Here is a 19843-nt window from a genome sequence, read left to right as displayed (position 1 = left end):
CCAAACACGTCTCCGATGATTTTGTGGTTGAAGGCATATGCGACAGTCATCGGTGAAGGGAAGGTGATGCCAATCCTGAGCAGTCCATTCGGCATGTTGTTGGGGCAATCTGTGCCGCGCTGTATGGTGTCGTGGTTGCAAAGATGGACGTTGCCATGGACTTCGGAAGTGAAGCTGCGCATCATGCAGCCTACTGGGCACAATTTGAGTCGTAACACGACGTCCTGTGGCTGCGCGAAAAACATTATTCAACATGGTGGCGTTGCTGTCAGGGTTCCTCCGTAGGTAGCAATCATCCACTGCAGTAGTGGCCCTTGGGCGGCCTGAGCGAGGCATGTCATCGACAGTTCCTGTCTCTCTGCATCTCCTCCATGTCCGAACAACATCGCTTTCGTTCACTCCGAGACGCCTGGACACTTCTCTTGTGGAGAGCCCTTCCTGGCACAAAGAAACAATGCGGACGCTATCGAACCAAGGTTTTGAACCTCTAGGCATGGCTGAAGTTGTGAGATCCCCTCGCTTCTAAACTGATACTGTTATTACTCAGCTCATGTGTGACGTACAGTATAACTGGTCAGCATTTCCACCCGGAATTTGCGAGTGTAAGTCGGACCTTCCTTGATCCGCCTTGGTGGGTCGTGTCGTCGGATTTCCTCGTACCTGTGCGCGGTGCAGCTCTCGTAAATGTCGTCCCGTGCAGATTCTTCATTGGTGCATTGGATGTCGGTGGAAGTTAATTATCTGAAATTGCTGTCGATCAACTTTGGGGTATCTATTTTTTCTAAATTAACATTCAGAATACCGTTATATCACTTTTATTCCTATTAGATCACTAATGAAACACTCATGACACAAACTACTCGTAACCGAGAGCATGGCTACCATCGAACAAGACAGGAAGAGCTCTTAACGCCGACTGCCGACTTTGGCGCGCAGTCCGTATCTCATACTAGTTTCGTCACAGTTCGTGGATTTCCAATCAAGTTCGTAATTAATTTGTGGCATTTGTTAATGAACGGGTGTGAATTTTAACGATGCAAAATTATGATAAATAGTTTTAAACATCCAGAGGCTCCTCCTAGTATTCATGTTGTCATAAATGACTTTAATTATTAAATATAAATAAACAAGATCGGTGACTTTGGCGACAAGATGGCGGTACTTCCCGTCATGTATATTTCCCAGGCTGACGCTTGTTGCTACGGTCCAGCGCCGAGCCCCACCCCAGTACGCGCTTCGTCACCTAGCCAGCCAGCGTTGGAAATGCTCTCCGACTCATGGCCGGCTACGGACTACAGCTCTTCCTAACTATCGTGAATACATCAATAAGAGACAATAATTTATTAAAACTGGTAAAAATATCTTCCTCACGTAAGAGGTACCTTACAAAGTGCAGACAACACGAGCCGTGTACCTCCTCCCTGGTGGAGTGACTGGAACTGATTGGCTGTGGACCCCCTCCGTCTAATAGGTGCTGCTCATGCATCATTGTTTATGTCTTTGGGCGGGTATAGTGACATTCTGAAGAGTCAAAGGAACTGGGTCTGTGATAAAATATCCACGTCAGTCTTCAGGAGTTCTGGGAACCTGGGTGATGCAAAACTTTTTTTGATGTGTGTGTTATCGGTGCTGACAAATACTGAAATCGCTAATTGGTCTCGTATTATCAGCCGATGAATTGTCTCACTATAGGGAAGTTGAAGGGAATTCATTATCACACACCAGTCACAACCCTTCCATACGTCGCCATGCTTAAGCACCCCACGAAGAACTACGCGAAATGCCGCTACTACATAAATTATTCCACAAGCGCGACCGCGCAGAACTGGGATGCTACCCACAGAGATGCTTCAGCACACAGTTTTCAAGTACGTCCGTGAGACGAGCGAAAGAGGGGAAGTCGGTTCGCGAATTGTATCTACTATGATATATTGCATTTCACGTCTTATCACCTTCCAGATGGAGAGCCGGCACGGTAGCTCAGCGTGTTCGGTCAGAGGGTTAGCTACTCTCTGCAATAAAAAACTGAGTGAACGGATCAACGAAGAACTTAAACGGGCGTCATCGGACGTCCACCCCGAACAAATTCTACGAACAATAGAGGACAAAATGAGATCAACCAAAAAAAATTGCGTCCTCTCCGCAGCACCTCCAAGCTACCCCCTGCCCCCCACGCTACCGACCGGCCACCCCGGTCGTTGTTCGAAATGCCACGTTGCCATTGGCTGAAGGCCAGTCTCCACCCTCTACATTCCTCAGAACCGATCTTCCTGAAATGCCTCGAGCAAACTCTGTGTTTAGCTTCCCTAGTTCCTCTTTTCAGAAGCCTACCGAATCTACTGAGTCCTTTCAAACAGCTCTTCACCTTTCTAAGCCCAACACATTCACACAGCATGCCGTCATAGATGCTGCAAATGTACAGAGAGGACGAGGAAGTGTGACACATTGAAAAGCAATCGAAATAAAAAATTTCTACATGTCCGTTAGCTCGGTTATTCATGAAGCGTACTCACAGTACCGCTTCACTTTATCCAGTAGGCTCACGGCATCGGCGGTGTAAGTGAATTTCTTCGGGGTCAACAGCCATCATCCTCCACTGCGTTCGCGACATGCGACCGTCCGCATCTTGAAAATTTTGGTTTGTGGTTTCACAGTATATGTTAATTGTACTACGATAACCTCTGAAACAAAATACCGATCACAGTAACTAGTTCCTTCTGTTTCTCCTTTTATTTTGTATGTGTGTGTGTGTGTGTGTGTGTGTGTGTGTGTGTGTGTGTGTGTGTGTGTGCCACAGTCTGGTATTTACTTCAGATCCTGAATGCGACACTCATATTAATAACGTGCCGACAATACAGCTTGAGTCACCGTCAGCATTGTACCCCTACAAGAAGTACAATCGCACTTGGATTAAGCAGCGATCAGATCAGATAATTTGAAATAGTTATCAGCCTTGATCGCAATTTCAATTAAAAATTAAAAATCAGATGTCAATGCTAAATGGTTTTGATCATACTTAGATCATCATCAAATCATGTTTCTGAGAAAAAAATGCTTAGAAGGTTACCTGTAACTCAGAAAAACTAATTACCCTTAGAGGGTTCTCTGGAACGCAGAAAAATAATTTTCCTCTGGTATAAAAAAAGATTTTCCTTATAAAGTTTGTAAGGAATTCGAAGAAATAATTCCCTTAGATGGTTTCTCTGGAATATAAAAAATAATTCTGCTTAGAGAATTCATTTTGCGTTCCAGATACTTAGTCAGATGATGGTCTAGAAATGATCGAAACTGGTTACCATTGACATGTGACCCATTATTTTTAATTTTAAAAAACTGTGATCGATACTTATTACTGTTTAAAATTACGGCCACTGAGCACCGTGAGACTGAATGCTGACTGGTGCATTTGCGGGCAGAAGACGCGGTAAGGAAAGTAGACCAAATTCGCATGATCTGAACCTGATGGAACACTGTAGGACACCCGCTCCGCATGCACAAAGCAGTGGCCCGTATTTCGCGGGAATTGCGTCTCCTGTGCGTAGACACCTGGCACTATATACCTCTGGAAGTAGCACATATCTCCAGAAATCCAACAAGGGCTCGCTGAACCCATGGCGAGCGGAATCGCTGCTGTGTTGCGATTGAAAGACGGACCATCATTCTATTGAGAAGGTCGTATTAAAGTTTTATTTGCGTCTCACTTCCTCTATTACATACTGAACTGTTCGTGATTCTTGTGGGGTGCTGAGATGTAAGTGTGCCCAATAGCGTACCTGTGTTCTCCTTTATTCCAGATTTAACATTTTCAGCGACATATTTGACAGTCGCCATTTCGTGAAAAAAAGTTATCATGTTTTGATTTGGATTTGCACATTCACATTCAACTACCTATACCAAACACAATCAATAAAGTACTTGTTTTTAATTCAATTTTTTTTATATTAACCAGCCCGGACACACACACGCGTTAGTGCACGACCTTCTGCGTTTCGGGCATGTGCGCCAGATCCGAATGGAAAGCACCCAGCGGATTAACGACTAGGTCCATGGTGCTGGTGACCATGTATGTAGTTTTTAGGTGGTTTCCCACAACCGAATAGGTGAATAACGGGCTGGTACCCACGCCCTGCAACAGTTACACGATTCGCAAACATTTCGAAAATTTATACACACTCTTGCGTGGGATAGTACCAGACGCAGACAGTTGGGGGTACACACATTTCTTAATTACTCAGAAGAGTGGCAAAATTTCAGTCACTCCTCTAAGCAATTTTTTATAATTTTTTAATCTCTTATTTCGTTTCATCTGTTATGTAAGGAAAATAATAGTAAATCTAATACTGCATCACAACACTGTAACATAGGTTAAACATACACCATCTGAGTCTTCTGGTACTGTAATCAACGTGTCACATAGTTTAAAAATGTAGGTGGAAATATGGAATTTTTTTGCCAGTGGAGAGAACAAAAGTCCTATGGTTAACCGCAGTTAATATGTTGCCAAAATTAATTTTTCTCATTTTCCTAACTTTATCGTATTAAAACACAGTCTACTTCGTCATATCTAACAACTGCCTCGTTTTGCTACTGTTAGGTGCGAAACTGAAGCAGATGTTGTAAGTATGCTGTTTATGTTTTTATATTGGTAACGCCACGTAGCGCTCTGTATGAAAATCACTGGCTCTGCTGTGGGCAGTCTGTGGCTGGTTAGCATTGTTCTAATATTCGCTATTGTAGTGTTGGGCAATTGGATGTTAACAGCGTGTAGCGTTGCGCGGTTGGAGGTGAACCGCCAGCAGTGGTGGATGTGGGGAGAGAGATGGCGGAGTTTTGAGAGCGGATGATCTGGACGTGTGTCCATCAGAGACAGTAAATTTGTAAGACTGAATGTCATGAACTGATATATATATATATATATATATATATATATATATATATATATATATATATATTATGACTTTTGAACACTATTAAGGTAAATACATTGTTTGTTCTTTATCAAAACCTTTCATTTGCTAACTATGCCTATCAGTAGTTAGTTACTTCAGTAGTTAGAATCTTTTATTTAGCTAGCAGTATTGGCGCTCGCTGTATTGCAGTAGTTTGAGCAACAAAGACTTTTGTTAGGTAAGTGATTCATGAAAGGTATAGGTTATTGTTAGTCAGGGCCATTCTTTTGTAGGGATTATTAAAAGTCATATTGCGTTGCGCTAAAAATATTGTGTGTCAGTTTACTGTTGACCAGAATAAGTAAAGAGAGAAATGTCTGCGCACGTTCAGTTCTGCTCAGATGTTTGAAAATAAAATAACGTAAGAGGTTTATCAGCACAGTCATTGATAAATTTTTCTAAGGGGACGTTTCAATGTAACTTGTTTAAACACACAGTCCTTGCAAATGAACTTTAGCTTCGAAACCAGTTAGACATCAGTCAGGAAATAAAACTAGTAACAGATAATAAAATTTATTAATTAATGATGCATAGTCTAGAAATTACAGTCAAGGACAGTCCACGACTGAATGTCTCTTACTAACACGAAAGGAACTTCACAGGTAAGGAACTGCAGGGCTAGCTGGAGTTCCGAAACCACTCATCAGTGATGCAAATGCCCCTAAGAGGAAAACGTGTTGCCAAACCCACAACCTGGACTGTGGAAAAAAAAAGGTTCAAATGGCTCTGAGCACTATGGGACTTAACTTCTGAGGTCATCAGTCCCCTAGAACTTAGAGCTACTTAAATCTAACTAACCTAAGGACATCACACACATCCATGCCCAAGGAAGGATTCGAACCTGCGACCGTAACGGTCACGCGGTTCCAGACTGTAGCGCCTAGAACCGCACGGCCACTCCGGCCGGCTGGACTGTGGAGCAGTGGATGGAATTGGTTTTGTCGGATGAGTCTTTTTCGCACTGTTCCCAACTTCTCACTGAGTTTAAGTCTCAAGAGAGAAACCAGTTGGGGGTTCGGTGACGATATGGACAGTCATATCGTGGTATTCCACGGGCTCCGTGTTTCCTCTGCAAGGTCACATTACTGCAGAGGGTTATGTGACCATCGTGGCTGGAGAGGTCCATCCCATGGTACAAAGGTTTGATCCCCAATGATGACGCTGTGTCACAAGACGACACGGCCCCTGTTCACACGACTCGCATCGTCCAGGACAGGTTTTATGAGCAGGAATATGGGTTGTCGCATCTACCCTGGTCACCACAGTCGTCACATCTGAATATTATTGAGCCTGTCTGTTCTACTTTGGAGGGAACGGAGTGTGACCGCAATCTACTTCCATCATCCTTAACTTAACTTGCCACAATTTTGCAGGAAGAATAAGACTGTCCTGAAAACCCTACAGCCCTGTACATATCCATTCCGATACGACTGGTATCTCTTTCGACTGCCAATAATTTTCCTACACCGTTTTACGCGTGGTGATGTGTTGAGTTTTTGATCTTTCCATACTTTTGCCCACCCCCTGTGTCATTCCCCAGCTGTAGTACAATATCTGCGTCTCCCTCAAGGTCTTACTGTGTTGCGCAAACTACTTCCCACTGTTCTTTGTTTCTGTGGGAACGTTCCACACATTAAGTCAGGCAGCTGCTGCATTTGTCAGTGTGATGTGGCTCTTCCGAGCAGTGGCCGTGATATGGAAATAAAGTTTACCAGCGTCATAGTCTTGGTGTTAGGAGCAGATAACGCTATAGTGTGAAATCCTCTTGAAACTCGTGACTGAAGATTATCGATTTAACATGGGCTTATTCGAGACGGATAAACGAATCTCTTAATAGCCACTCAGAGAAATGTGTTATCACATTCTCAGAACACAATAGGACGATCTCTTTTGGTTTTACATGATGATTAAAATTAAATGTCGTGTGACTAGGACCTCCCGTCGGGTAGACCGTTTGCCGGGTGCGAGTCTTTCGATTTGACGCCACTTCGGCGACTTGCGCGTCGATACATGATGATAATATGTAAGCATTTCGTCCTTTAAGGACGATCACATGAGAGATGTAACTGGTAATTAAATACAAATAAGTTTTGTGACAGTAAATTATTTGTTATGCCTCTGACGTTTCAGTGGTTCGCACTACAGACTGACGGAGGAAAATTACGAAGTTACATCTGCGAGTAGCACTAGCACCTGTTCCCGACAGCAAACCAACTGAAAGGTATGAATTGTTTCGTCTTTTGTTGGTAATAGAAAAATGTCGTTACAAACAGCACTGCTAAAGTTAGAAACAGTACTATACAGCAGTAATGTGTAACCACAGACAAAGGAGAACCGAACAGATGCGATATACCACTACTTGTTGCATCTTCTCTCGGCTATACATGAGGTGCTGCACTCTTTCTTAACTTTTTACAAAGGTGTCACAGATATCATAGATGTAACAGGATATTATACATTTAATAATAAAGAATGAAAATAATGGACAGTATTATTAATTAATAGACCAATATTATTAATGAAGAATAGTATTAGAAACTAGATGGAATTTCGTAACAGGAGAAGATAATGAAGTGTAATACGGGACAATGCAGTGATAAATACTTAAATCTGTAAAGATTGCCCATGAATGGCAACTTATACCTCATCATATAGCAGAAACACAATAAATTTATGCTCCTCATGTACTGTGAAAGAAACGTCAGCAGCAGAGTGCAGGAAGTTACACGTAAGTGATGACCCGAGGTTTAGGATATTCATGTATTAATAGCATTTAAAATGTCATACCACGAACAGCTGCTGCTAGAAAAGCGTAGCGATAAATACACTCTAATTATAAAGTGCACAAGGAAGGGACTTACGCATGTTTTGTAGTTACTATAGGCACAAAGAAACGTAAATGGCATTATTATTGTTATTATTCAAGCCAGAAACGTCTATCGGCTAGCAGATACTAATTATACAGCTATGTTGCTACTTGCAGGAAGAGTTATTACCAATTAGTGAATATAGAGAGAGTGCAATGATCTCAAATGGTCTCCCCAAAAGCAAATGCCGGCCGGGGTGTCGAGCGATTCTAGGCGCTACAGCCTGGAACCGCGCGGCCGCTGCGGCCGCAGGTTCGAATCCTGCTTCGGGCATGGATGTGTGTGATGTTCTTAGGTTAGTTAGGTTTAAGTAGTTCTAAGTTCTAGGGGACTGATGACCTCTGCAGTTAAGTCCCATAGTGCTCAGAGCCATTTTGAAAAGCAAATATGGCATCATCTAAAGATATTAAACCGATATCCGATTCCCATACTGACAGTGAGAAAACGATTCTATCGATAGGTCAGAAATATCAAGAAGATCCTACCTCGCAAGCATTTTTTTTTAGGAGCGCCATTATTGCAGCTTAGATAACCCGGCTTTTCTAGTAGGTAATCGATTTCATTAGTCCCATTCTCTCACTAAGCCCATTCAGTCTGTCGAGAAAGTTTGTATTCCATGCGTACAAGACACTATTGTTTATAGAATGGAAGCGAAATTGGATTCACAGTTTTCCTGTTTCTTTAGGAAGAAGACTGAATGGACCTCCACTTCACTAGGCATGGACACTCGATTATGGCAGAAATGGTATCATCATGAGCTGGATAAGATATACGCGAGTCCGAATGTTGCAGGCTTCATTAGGAACAAACATTTGAGGATAGATCACATCATTCGATTGGACATCCGAAGATGGTCAACAACAGTGGGTGATCGGAAGGAGACCGAAAGGCAGTCCTAGAATACTTGGAAGAGACTGATACCGCTAAGACCTGTTTGACTGTCTCCAGAGAGCAAGACTAAAAAAAATCACGTGGAGGGCGAACCTTAAAACCGGACTGATACATGCAAGGTAATTCAAAATGGAAGTACGTATTTCAATTTTTTACCACTGACAAACTGTGAAAGATAGAAACACATTGCCCACGTCACTGGACAAAGGAAGATTCAAAGCTTTATGTTCGCTCAGAGAATATAACATATCCGGTCGGGTAGCCGAGCGGTTCTAGGCGCTACAGTCTGGAACCGCGCGACCGCTACGGTCGCAGGTTCGAATCCTGCCTCGGGCATGAATGTGTGTGATGTCCTTAGGCTAGTTAAGTTTAATTAGATCCAAGTTCTAGCGCACTGACGACCTCAGAAGTTAAGTCCCAAAGTGCTCAGAGCCATTTGAACCATTATTTTTTAATGTACCATGCACGTAACATGAGCACCATGCGTTGCTCGGGACACATCGAAACGGTAGTCCATTTCATTCCACAAACAAATCAACACGTCCCGTTTTAACGAATAGACGGTTTGAACAGTTCGATTTATCAGGTCTTGAAGAGTAGCTACCATAGATGGCTCTGAGCACTATGCGACTTAACTTCTGAGGTCGTCAGTCGCCTAGAACTTAGATCTAATTAAACTTAACTAGCCTAAGGACATCACACACATCCATGCCCGAAGTAGGATTCGAACCTGCGAACGTAGCAGTCGCTCGGTTCCAGAATGTAGCGCCTAGAACCGCACGGCCACTCCGGCCGGCTACCATAGGTCGGACAAAGGCTCTGTCCATTATGTACCCCACAGAAAAAAATTGCAAAATGTTAGGTCTGGTGACATGGGCGGCCAAAGATAAGGACCATGCGTTGCTCGAGAAAAATCGAAACGGTAATCCATTCCACAAACAAATCAAATTCCAACACACAAAATGATTTCTCTTGTGGTGCGGTCGCGATGTTGCTACAAAGAAACAACAGCGTAGTTGTTTCCAAAACTTTGAACCTTCTTCTATCCAGTCACATGCACAACATGATCTTTTAATCCTTGTCTGTAATTAAAAAAAAAAAAAAAAAACTGAAATCTATTTTTTCATTTTGAATCACGCTGTAGAATGACAATGTGTTGAGGAATTTCGCTCTTTTTATTCAGTATGTAATTTACTGTTCGCTGCATGTGAGAAATGCAAGCTAATCTAATATACAGATAAACATATCGGACCAAAAACAGCTGTCAGCTTGGAAATTGGAAGTGTTCAGAGAATATTTATCACGGAGATGAGAAAGAAAGGGCAATTATTGGTCACAGAGAGTTCTGAAATAAAATGTTCACGGTTTCCTGAATCAGTGGACCCAAGTCATTAAATAAAAAATATCATCGTAACACCACAGAACACTACAACCATAGTGCACTACAGCCTTCACATATTGTCGATTAGAGGCGTTATTGTGCCAACAGTGCCCTCGACGCTTTGCGCCATTTGAAAAGAGCAAAATCGCTACTCGTCGGACAACATTACATCCCTCTGATCAGTTCATGTCTAGGATCTGTAACGAGTGAGGAGGCGCAGTGGTTAGCACACTGGGCTCGCATTCGGGAGGACGATGGTTGAATCCCACTTCCGGCATCCTGATTTAGGTTTCCCGTGACTTCCCTAAATGGCTCCAGGAACATGCCGGGATGGTTGCTTTGAAAGGGCACGGCCGACTTTCTCCCCCATCCTTCCCTAATCCGAAGAGACTGATGACCTCGCAGTTTGGTCTCCTCCCCAAATTGATCCCCCCCACCCCACCCCAACTGTAGGATCTGTGTTGTTTGGCCCATTGAAGACACCCCGCCATCTGTGCCGCTGACAGCAACGGCATCTTGCGAGGTACCTGACACCAAATGTCAACTACATGAAGATGCATTCTCTATGTCCACTCGGAAACTGGGTGATATGGGTCTGCATTCGCTGCAATTCCTGAAGGGTATGAAACTAATTGTCAATGGAAAGGAGTGACACTCCCCTCCGGTCCGAGTCGGTCAGTTTCTTTTTATGTCCACTGTTCTTATGCTATATTACCTGCTTACGAGTGATAGACCACTTTTTGTAGCACGTTGGACGGTTGTCGTTGATACACCAGCATATAGGGTTTAATTGACAGTGTGTTCATGGACAGATTCAGACACAACAGCCCCTTTATGCCATTCGATCGCATCTTCCGTCGCTCCTCTCACTGCGATAATTCCGTGCAATCGTCTGTCAGAATACGCCGATTCACTGCCCTGACTTATTAGAGGCGTTCAATGCAACGCTTTCCTTTCTCGCCCAGTTTTGGTTGAAAAAGTGCCAGGGCTATATGTAGCCTTCAAAATGGCATCTGTTTCGTAGGTTCGTATCAAGCAGAGACTTGTAATTGAGTATCTCTTGGCAGAAATACCAGAGCATCGCAGAGATGCATAGCCGCTTGCAGAATGTGTACACAGACCTGGCAATGAAGAAAAGCAGGGTAAGTCATTGGACGAGGCGTCTGTCATCACCGCAGCAAGGTGGTGCAAACCTGTCGTACCTCCCGCGTTCCGGCCGGCCGCACACAGCTGTGACTCCTGCAATGTTGTAACCTGCGGACACTCTCATTCGAGATGATCGACTGGAAACAAACCTCCTCTGCTACATGACAACGCAAGGCCTCACACAAGTCTGCGCACCCTAGAAGAGCTCACAAAACTTCACTGAACTGTTCTTCCTCATCCACCCTAAAACCCGGATCTCGTACCTTCCGACTTCCATCCGCTTAGTCTAATGAAGGATGCACTCCGGGGCAAGCAGCATGCAGATGATGGGGTGCTTACTAATGCAACAAGACGTTCGTTCTGACGTCGACCAGCAGAGTGATATCGTGAGCGCATATAATCCCTCCCAGTATGGTAACGTAAAGCCGTCTCATTGAACGGAGATTATGTTGGAAAATAGTGTTTTCTAGCCAAAAGAGTGAGGGATAATACGGTGTACTGGAATCCTGGATGAAACCAATCTGTTTTGAGAAAAAAATGCGTTCCAGTACTTACTGAACGCCCATTATACACCAGCGTTGGAGGAATACGTGACGGGCTACGCCATTTACAGCGCTCCATAGTGACTAGTGTGTGTCCCCTTAAAGGGACTGACTAATATTTTGTCCTTTGAGTTTATGTTTCGATACAATTTCCGTATGCGATTCATTAGAGTTCTCTTAAAAACGGTGATGAACAGAATTGGTAGCTACTAGTACAATTTTCAATGCATGCTACAAACTGCTTCGGGCATTCTTTGGAGCTACACCTGGACGAAATATACAGTTTGTGAAAAATCGAAACTTTGCTTGCCGATTGGACGAACAACTTAAAAGTTGTATACTTTTTGCATGAGCATCATCCGGCAGCTGAGCGCGTCGTGCGTTCCCCTGCGGTGTGGACCCACAGCTGCACGGCTGTGCGCTCAGAACCACTGGAGAGTGTCCGTTCGCCTTGCAGCGCGCAGCACTTTCCTCCGCCTCCACCTCCGACGCCGAGACCGCCCTAGGGCCACTGGCCCTGCGCCGCCGCCGCCGCCGCCAATGGATTGGATCGGCCCCCTGGGAGCGACAAAGCGGCGGTTCGGGCACCTCTGCGCAGCTGGGCCAGATTCAGCGACCGCTCCCAGCAAAGCTGGCCCCAGCGACCACGTAGTCTTACCAGCGGCTTGCGTACTGCAGGGAACGATAGACGAGTCGTTACGTCATAATTCTACCCACCTTGCATCAGCGTTAAGCTGTAGGAGCAATTTATATGTAACTACCTGAGCACTCGGCGTTTCACGGATGTTTATTTATTGCAATCTTCAATTAGTTCTCTTCCTTCCCCTCTACCTGTCCATTTCCTCCTTCACCCCTTCTCTGTCCAACTCCTCCTCCCATCTCTCTGTCAATCTGCTCCTCTCCCCTCTGTCCCTCTGTGATCTGCTTCTTGTCTCTTTGTCCATCTCTTACCCCCCACCCCCACCCCCCATTCTAATTCCATCCCTTTCTCCCCTTCTCTCTGTCCATCTTTTCCTCCCCTCTCCCTGTCCATCTCCCCCTATTTCCTCTCTCTGTCAATCCCTCCCCTCCTCTTCCCTTTCTCTGCCCTTTCCTCCTCCCCCTCGTCTCTGCATCTCCTCTTCCCCATCTCTATGCCTATCTCTTCCTCTCTCTGTCACCGTCTATCTCCTCCTCTTTCCGTTCTCTCCCCCTTATTCTTCTCCCTCCACGTTACCTAGCTCACACCACTAGGAAGCTGGTGGTTTTACCTCCACAATATTCCTTTCCAGATTGTAACTATTATAGGTATTAAATTTGGTTGAAATCGTTAGTGGTGTTTAAGATGAGCCTTTACCACGTGTTTTGCCCGCATTCGCACATCTCAGATATATTTCATACATAATTAACGTATTTCACACTTATTTGTAAACATATATCACCTGTATCTGTAGCGCATTTCACCCTGCAGTTTCGTCGGTTATTCGTACATTGTCGGCTGCACTGCTTCTCACTCCAGCTCCCACCCCTTTGGCACATAACTGGTTCAGACAGTTATTGACGTCTGTAACAAGTCTGGTAGAAATCGGTCCATTGATTTTGGAAGAGATGTCAAACATATGTAATTCATATAGACATATATCCATTTTTGTATTATCTACAGACATCTGTAAACCTAGAGGCCCCCGCGCCCCCCCTCGATGCCATCGTGCAGATTCTTCGTATTTCCAACAAAAACATACTATTATTGTAACACTTCACATAGTCAAGCTTTTGGACACGTGATCTTAATTTTCCACATAAAATTTATTTCTCAATTCAATAAACTTTACCAACAGCCGTATACTTTAGGTTATTTTATTTTATTTCAAACGCAACCAGTTTGGGCAATTTATTTTGCCATCTTCAGGCCCATGCGCTTTTTTCGAATCAACGAGCTTATCGTATACCGCCAAAAAACTGGATACCGTGAATCCCAATCATTCTGCAGCTGACTCGTACAATTACAGCATTCATCCAAGAAGTTCCGAGGCTGAATTTTTCCTGGCATACAAGTGACGTCAGCGCAGTAACTATGGCGACAGTTTGAACAAGGGACTGTAAGCCACAGTTATAATCAGCTGTAAGCAGGCAGTGTTAAATAGTGGGCGTGTGGCCACAGTGCGTCAATGTTGATGTGCTACAAGACGAAATGGAGCAACATCTCTATATCAAGTTTTCAAGACATTCTCAAAAAGTTTTGAAGAAGAGTAAACTGTGTGTAGTTTTTTTTTCGGCACATCTTGACTCCCGAACGCAATCAGCTGTGCAAGGACGCCTGCTGCGGCTTGACTGAAATTCAAAACGCGAACAATTCTTTTCTGGAAAAAATCATCACGGCTGAACCTACCAACACACTGCAAAATGCAGAAATTCACATGAGGGATCAACGCTTTGACGACACGACCGACGTTCATGCCGGTGTGACGTGTTGGTTGAACATCGTCCCAACTAAACTGACTGTTGCACGTGGTTGTATGAACGTTCTGTGCGCTGCAGTCCAGTGGGGAATGGTGAGGCAGTGGGTGTGATGGTGTGGCTAGGGGTGGAGGGAAGATTATGTACAAACCCTGAAGCTTTAATAGCATATTTTAACTTTAATTTTTTATTAACCCTATCTCGAAACATTGTGGACTGGTGTCATTAAAACTACTGTCAAAGCAGTTTTAATAGCGCAGTGCGTTTTTGTGCTACAGTTGACGACTCACTGTAACGAAATTTTCGTGATATTAAGATGATTCTCTGAGCAACTGAATCCGACAATCACTTTCTAAATGTGCGAGCAAGACAAATTTTGTACTGACAGGCGTAGTACTTAACTTACTGCAGCAAATAAAAATTTATATCAACACGCCTAACATCAAATATTGTATCCCGAATTTCCCACCAAGCAGCAGCATCGATATGGCGTCTGACGAGGGGAAGCCGCCAATTGTGAAATTCAGATTCGATTCATACTGCGCATAATAAAAGCTCATGGCCAGAGGTGTAATGTGGCAAAGCACCAAGATGCACTTCTCAGCCGTTGTCGAGAAAATCGACAGTTAAAAGAAACCGTTGCGGTGAAATACTGATTTTCTACAGCGTCATAGCGCAGCGGTAAGCGCTGGGGATCGTAATCTGAAGGTCGCCGGATCGAATCTCGCCCCATGCAAAATTTTTTTATTATTAGTTTTTTGCAATTCATATATATATATATATATATATATATAACTCTTAATGAATTGCTTATGCATGTTGGTGAAGGCGGATCGCTCTCCAATTGTACCGCCTCCATTTTTCCGTTTGTTTAACAGGGTGTACCAAAGCTGTCCCGTCAGCACTGATTTTCGACGATGTTATAAGTTGCGCTAGGGACCGCATCTACCTTCTTTCGAAGTTAGCAGGCAACTACGCTGTTATGGGGCGGCTCGTTTCGGCCCATTCAACATCTGTCCTTCAAGTGTAACGAGCGAGTAACGGAGTTTATATTTCATACCTGCCACAGCAAGTTTGTGTTCGTGGGGTCTCTATTCTAATTCGAACGTTTGACTTACGCTATACGTATTCGTTTCTACGTCTTCCGTTAACTATACGTGGTTAACATTATGAAGACAATTAATAACATTTGTGAAATACAACTTTGTTTGCGGAAAACATAATGATGTTCGAAGTCGCCAGTTTTTCCACGACAAACGACTTTCAACAACTTATTATATGCATAATTGTTGCAACTGATTGCCGGGAATTATATATATATATATATATATATATATATATATATTACAAAAAACAAATACTAAAAAAAAAGTTGCATGGCTCGAGATTCGATCCGCCGACTATCGGATTACGAACCCGAGCGCTTACCGCTGCACCACCACGCTGCAGAAAATTACTAATCGTAGAGAGTATTTCACCGCAACGTTTTCTTTTAACTGCCGATTTTCTCGACAACGGCTGAGAAGTGCATCTTGGTGCTTTGCCACATTACGTCTCTGGCCATGAGCTTTTATTATGCGCAGTATGAATCGAATCTGAATTTCACAATTGGCGGCCTCCCCTTGTGAGATACTGCCGGTAGCACGTAATAACAGCACATCGGGTCTCCGCAGATGTGAGATACTGCAGCTAGCACGTAATAACAGCACATCGGGTCTCCGCAGAGGACGTAAGCGGAGGATGCAGCGAACATCCCTTCTGGCAGAGAAGTGTTCTTAAATTCACGTAAAGCCACTTGCCTGTTGTCTCTAGAAGCCTTTGAGATTTTCCTAAATCGCTCCATTCAATTTCCTTCCCATCCTTTTGAAATCCGAGTTTGTGTTCGGTTTTTAACGACCTCGCTGTCAACCTTCCTTTTTTGGAGACTTCAGGTCCCACACTGTGTTTGACTATTACTTGTTGTGTCGGTATTCACTTTGGACTTTTTTTGCTCACACAAGACGATCCTACTGTGTTTTGTGACTCTAGTTTCTTGCCAGTTGTGAAAGATTGTTGCTAACATCTCTGTAAGACGCACATCATTATATCTGTGGCTGCGCCATTTACTTGTCACATGACTGACCTAAGGAGCTGAAAACCAGCTTGAGACTAAGTAAATAATGATTGCAGAACATCAGGGAACTGTATCCTTCGCTGATATCATTGTCAAATGATTACAGTCCGCCGCGCGGGATTAGCCGAGCGGTCTCAGGCGCTGCAGTCATGGATTGTGCGGCTGGTCCCGGCGGAGGTTCGAGTCCTCCTTCGGGCATGGGTGTGTGTGTTTGTCCTTAGGATAATTTAGGTTAAGTAGTGTGTAAGCTTAGGGACTGATGACCTTGGCAGTTAAGTCCCATAAGATTTCACACACATTTGAACATTTGATTACAGTCCTTATTTGTGAACGCACGACAAGCCTTTTACTCAGAACTGAGACGCTGTTACATACCGGTACGTTCTATAATGTTGAGTGTAACATGACATGCTTGTTGAAAATTAACTCCCATGCCGTATTTTCTGGTCCATGAATAACTGAAAATCCAACAGCGAGCGAAATTAGTTAAGCGTGAATGGAATAAGTTTTTCTTACAAATTTACATAAGATGCAGCATGATGTAGGAGGCATCACTTCTTCATTGAAAGATGGGCGAGAAAGATAATTTGTACTAGTTGTCTCGTATTTATCAGATTCAAATAGATAAACTGGAAATGTTTGTCACCATAAAACTGTAGGAACTGCGATATTATTAGTACTACTCAATCTAATCTTCTAATCTTCATGTTTCATTCATACATAAGCTAAGTAACCTTCAGTGGCGCGGTGTAAAGTGCAGATCGTACGAGGGGCTTCCAATAAGTAATGCACATTTTTCCTGAAAGCAGACTGGTTTTATTCTGGACTGCAATACATCTTATTATTCCCCACAGTTTTGCCTGCAAAGCTTCATTTTTCAACATAATCTCCATTCAGTGCGGCGGCCTTTCACTATCTTATTGAGAGGCTGTATGCCCGCGTGGTACCACTTTACTCTTCGTCGTCGGAGCTAACGACTTGCATCAGTAACCTCCTCATCATCCACATACTGCTTACCACGGAGCACATCTTTCATTGGGCCAGACAGATGGAAATCGGAATGTGCAAGATACGGGTTGTAGCGTGGATGATGAACCCAGCTGGCTCACACCTTTGAGTACCCAAACTGGTGGACGAGTATATCAGCACTACTAACAGAGACGTCCATTTGTGAAGCGAGGTGTTTGATTGTGAACTTTAGATCACCATGTTCCCACATTGTTGGAGTCACAGCGATGTGTGGTCGACTGGCACGAGGGAGATATGGCAGATGAGATTTTCACTCTGCAGCGGAGTGTGCGCTGATATGAAACTTCCTGGCAGATTAAAACTGTGTGCCGGACCGAGACTCGAAGTCGGGACCTTTGCCTTTCGCGGGCAAGTGCTCTACCATCTGAACTACCCAAGCACGGCTCACACCCGTACTCACAGCTTTACTTCCGCCAGTAGAGTACTTGCCCGCGAAAGGCAAAGGTCCCTAGTTCGAGTCTCGGTCCGGCACACAGTTTTAATCGGCCAGGAAGTTTCGAGATATGACAGGTTTGCGCGACCTTGTTGCGATGATGACAGACGGTCCTGGTTTTCCACCAGAAGAAACTCAATGACAGTTCTCTGCTTGGAACGCACCTCCGTTACAGTCGCCATTTTGAAAGCTATAGCGGCGCCACTTATCGGAGCTTCATGAAACTACAGGGGTTTAAACAGAAATATTCCACTATGTCCCACAAAAATTCTTCACTTTTTCAAGAGAAACTAGGTGAGAAAACAGTGTTGCATGACTTATTGAATGTGAAAGGTCTTTATTGGATTCCTTTCATGTTAATTTCTTAAATATGTTGTCATTTACGGGATACATTCCACTTCTGAATTTACTGTAGTGTTTCTGCCTCCATCTGGGAGGAGACTGAGCAGTGGAACGTGTTACTTTTACACATAAAGAAGAACGATCTGTCACACTACTGCACTTTAAAACACAGTTTATATGTAATGCATTTCACACAGTCTCATATGGAACCTACATCCGCTTTCTTTTATATACTGTATATGATAAGATACTGTCATCCCCCTTCCCTTCTGTGTGAAAGTATGAATGAGCAAATGTATCTCTACTTGCATGCTTGATGGTAGCTGACAAGCCTGTCTGCCAGAGAACAGTTCAAATGGTTCAAATGGCTCTGAGCACTATGGGACTCAACTGCTGAGGTTATTAGTCCCCTAGAACTTAGAACTAGTTAAACCTAACTAACCTAAGGACATCACAAACATCCATGCCCGAGGCAGGATTCGAACCTGCGACCGTAGCGGTCTTGCGGTTCCAGACTGCAGCGCCTTTAACCGCACGGCCACTTCGGCCGGCCAGAGAACAGTAGGACCAACGCCGGAACAGGTAGCTACGTTTTCTAAAAGCAGAGAGGTTTCTATTCTTGGTATGGTTCTGTCCGTCCCTTGCCATGTTGGTATAGGAAGCTGCCTCTCTGGTTACTTCCGTTTGTATCTGTGAAGCACCCTCGATAGGGGCCCAGGCCAGACTGTCCGAGGCGAGCGTCTGAAGTGGTAAGATCTCCGGCTATGTGCGTCTCTGCTAAGTCCGTAGGATAATGGATTTCTTAAGTTCAGCCTAACAGAAAATTTAATCACCTTTATTTCCGGTTTAGATCTAAAATATCTAATGTTATCTTAAATTGCAACGCAGTGTAATTCCAGTGTGCAGCTCAGAATATCTTCCAGTAGTTTCTTTGTCACTACGTTGTGAGTAAAGTGGAACCACGTATTGATGATCCGTAACCAAGTAAGATCATCAATCTTAAATGCGAATGTGCGTGAGATTATAACATCTCGTCTTCACAATATTTTTCAATATAGCAACTTTTCTTTATGTTCAACCCACGTGGGGTGTACTTTGTGAGACCAGTACCACGTGCTTATACAATTATTGGACCCACCAGGTTATTAGTAAAACGATAGTAACCAGTTTGGGGTTTTTCTTTTGTAAATTGAGTTTCGATGTAATTTATTTTAATTATCAAAATTATTGTGGAGTTAGACTCTTTGTGTAAACCAAGTTGACCACGTGAAGCATGTGGTGTAATCATCAAAGTAGCCCTAAGCTATTCTTTTCGGGAAGATTTCACAGAGAGTTAGTATGAATTTATTATACCAGTGTGTGGTAATTTTATGACGGACAGGATTGCGCTACGAATGTAACTTCTTTGGGTGAAAATTGAATCGGTTGGTTGTGGTTAATTTCGTCTTGCATATGTTTCAACGTTCTTCGTGTGTTATTTCATGAATGCAGTGTTGTATGCAGTCTCCCAATCTTGGCTCCATATTTGATGTGTTCCGTAAGATTACAAACTCACATTTTCACAATCCTAAATAAGGCACCAGTTTAGTTATGAATCGAGTTTAATATACTGAAGTTTTAATGATCAATGTTAAAATAAATTTCCAAATATAAACTGATTTATTTCTTTTAATTTTAATTCTCTTTATATATATATATATATATATATATATAT

The sequence above is a fragment of the Schistocerca americana genome, chromosome 4, assembly GCF_021461395.2.
Source record: "Schistocerca americana isolate TAMUIC-IGC-003095 chromosome 4, iqSchAmer2.1, whole genome shotgun sequence".
NCBI lineage: Eukaryota > Metazoa > Arthropoda > Insecta > Orthoptera > Acrididae > Schistocerca > Schistocerca americana.
Note: the sequence above shows the minus strand (reverse complement) of the source record.